We start from the raw sequence: 3,664 nt of genomic DNA, 5'->3' as shown, positions 1-3,664 counted from the left end.
GGGAAAGCGCCAACCCCCCCTCCCCCGTGTTTTTCACCCAAACTCACTTTCAATATGTAATTCTCCACCAGAAATCAAACCGAACCGAACGAAAACAGAAAAATAAAATAAACCGCAGCAAAAATCAAACCAAAAACAAATGTTGCACACTTTACCGGTTCCTGTCAGATCGAACAACGTTTTCTCGTAACGTACGTTCCGTTCCGAACTTTCCTTTCACTGCTGCCGATGCTTTCACTAGCTAGATCCAGGGATGGATTTTTCTTATTTTCGGGTTCATTCATTATGCATTGTTAATTGGGAATTTGGGATGCATTCCGCGGTGCGTAGGGTCGTAGGGTGTAGGGATTATGAAACGTTAAACCTTCTGCCCCATATAAGGGCTGTCAACTGGAAACCGAATATATTTGATTGGCATGTGACATCAACCGATCTTAATATCAAATGTCAATATTTGGAAATTTGTTTTCCCAGGAAAAGATTAATTTGATTGATGAAATGAAAGGAACGATACCGTTACGTAACGTTACGTTAACGAAGGAAACTTGCAAGTTTCAACCTTTCCATGCCGCTTCTAGATTTTTCTAATAAAAGTAGAACCTTTTCTAAAGTATTAACTAAGGCACTAGCCCCACTTACAGGCTAACTACTGACCTCCCATGACCTATTGCAACATTTTTTTAAATTACACAATGTCCACCATCAAAGCGCAACGTTTTGCAATACAGCGCGTTCGCTTGAGCATATTCACCTTCACACCTTCAGCATGTATGGACTTCATCGGGAGAACAAAACAAAAAAAAAACTGCTCTGCAAATGCACTGATTGCACCACCATTATGTCCCTGACAGGCGTTACACGCGTTAGCCATATCCGCGTGCGATCAAAAGTGAAAATATGCTAATCAACCTGTCAATGCGTTGCGTACGCCAGCTGTTAAACAGCTGGCGTGAGTTATTTTCTACCTTTACCTAAAAAAAAACAAGCTGCATTTAAAATAAAACCGTTCTCGCCATCACCGTGTCGTCATGATGGTGCGTTGCGTGATTATTAGAACGGAAAGTTGTTAAAAAGGCGAACTAAGTGCACGCCTCTCGGTAAGTGTGTTCTGAGGGCGACGGGTGAACGCAACTCGGTGAACTCACCAGACACGCGTAATGCACACTGCTGGCGTCGAGGTAATTCATTCGGACACGCGTGTGCTGATGGAGCGAGCAGAGGTTTTTTGTTTCGTAAATTAAATAAATGCATAATGCGAGATGGCGTGTCACGTAAAGTGACTGAGTCTGTGGTATGCTGAACCTTTGGCAAAGATTGAGTAATTTAACAAACAGCAATAGCAAAAAAATACAACCTCGTCGGTTGGGTGAAGAAGCAGCCAAACATGCACCGTGTGGTGGTACGCTGGAAAAACATTTGATGCAGGTGCACTCGGGTGCTCTCGGGCAGTTCGCTCCGGTGGGAGCTGGAAATATAAACATTCAATCTGAAACACCTCCGGCGCGAGCTAATTTAATTTAAGCTCTAATCAGCAATTAATCAAACTCATTTTTAAACGTTCCATCACGTACGAGTTCCCACCAGCACCAGCGCAGGGTTGCGGAGAGGTTTGGTGATGTTTGCATATTAACGCCTTCTTACACGTGAACATTAGAAAATCGGACCACTTCAGAGGGGAGTGAAGAGGCCTCATACAATATGGTATTATTCGTTTTTTTTTCTTCTCTTCACGTCGCGAAAAATAAACAATGATGAATCGGCGGCACAGGCGGGTGTTGAAAATGGTGCTCATAAAATATGCCTCTTGTCGATCACGTACGTATCTTTACACACCCCTTCCCACACACACACACACGAACACGCTCCATCTATTGGCAGTAAAATGTTTTTCTAACTGGTGAATGGCAATTCAAACGCTTATCACACGGGGAGTTATTTATTTTTTCTGCCCCTTCCCACGTACGGGTTTTGGGGGTTGGCGTGATAAGCGGAGTGATAGCTCGGACGTCATTTTCGAGGGAGCTGAGAGTTGAGAGAAGAGCTTATATCGTTGGTTTTCAACCGCATTCCGGTACGGTAAGGGTTAGAAATTGTTCACCCGGATTAGCCAAAAGGCTGAATTTATTTCAAATGGTCGAATTTAGCTTTCACACAATGGCCACACTATATCCCAAAAGGCAAAAACGACAAACACACTGCCAAGTTCCACACTTCCACACGACCCATACAAACGGCAAACACAGGCAGTTGAAAAGCTTAACGCGCACGCTAATTTTCATAAAAATCACATCAACTGTTCATGCACTGGCGGCCGGAACGAATCCTCCCGTATTTAGCGATTGAATTGTTTCCCCTCGTACGACTCGCCGATCACATTTGCAGGGCCCTTCGGAATCTTCGCAACTGTACCGCAGCGGCGGTGTACCGGACACCTCGTGCATGCACTTCAACGCACTTGAACTGACTCATCGCGGAGTGACCTCGTTGCGGCTTCAGGCTACATTCGGTCGCGATCTCGCTACCAACGGCGCGTCGCCACTGGACCATGGGAGCCGGTCCTATACCGTACACATTTTTCGTCCAACCCTGCCGCAACAAACCCGGAACCGAACACGATGCCCGGGGATGGCGAATGCTATCGAATTTCCTATCCGCTCCGTAGGCACCACTATTGAACACCGCCGTACTCGCTATCATGTTCATGGGGTTGCTTTTCTTGTCACTCGACCAGATACGGAGTGGAAGATTACGATCGATAATGTTGGAAATTTAATTGCCGTACAATGATGACACATATTAAACAATACTGTACACGAAGTTCGAATGTGCTAGTAGATTGTCCGTGTGAATAGTGATAACAACTCGGCGGAAGGAGTTGTATTCTATCAAGATTTATGGCAGCAGAGTGTTGATGATTAATGTTCTGAAAGTAAAATGCCTTTTAGAGCATTTGTTTTTAGCAAAACCCAATCGAGATTCATAATCCTAATCAAATTTACAGGCAGTCCCCGAGATACGCGGGTCCTCTTATACGCGGATTCGGAGATACGCGATTTTTGGAAATTTGACAGATGAGCTAGTTTATAGCAAAAAGATGAAAATTGGTCGAAAATACCTGTTTTTGTCACATAAAAAATTTCTTTCTAAATTATTTTAATGTATTCTTTCGGAAAATCGCCTGATTCGGTGAAAAAATTAAGTCCAGAGAAGGAAGTCGACTCTGTGACTTTGAAGTATAAACGAAATTGCACTAGGATTCGACTACCAGGAAGATGCTATAAAATTGCTATAATTTTTAATCATACAGCAACAATTCGAACACGCTTATTAAATTCTTAGCAACTGCACACCACCAAATCTTCCCTTATAATCAACAATTCCTTCTCGAACTTCCAACATTATCAAAACCCTAACCTTCACCATGATTTGGTTCTCTCCACCAGCAAATACTCACATGCGTTGTGGTAGGAATAAAAACGAAATACAATGGAAGAAAAAAACCAAATGGAAACCCAAAACCACGCACTGATTAGCGTTGATCGCCCTGGATCGGAGGTGCTGATGAGATTATTATTATTATTACTTAACCCCACCAAGGTCCAAAATAACAGACACACTGGTCGGATTACGGTAAAATAGACTTGTTACAGATCATGGCATGATT

The sequence above is a fragment of the Anopheles moucheti genome, chromosome 2 (genome assembly GCF_943734755.1).
Source record: "Anopheles moucheti chromosome 2, idAnoMoucSN_F20_07, whole genome shotgun sequence".
NCBI lineage: Eukaryota > Metazoa > Arthropoda > Insecta > Diptera > Culicidae > Anopheles > Anopheles moucheti.
Note: the sequence above shows the minus strand (reverse complement) of the source record.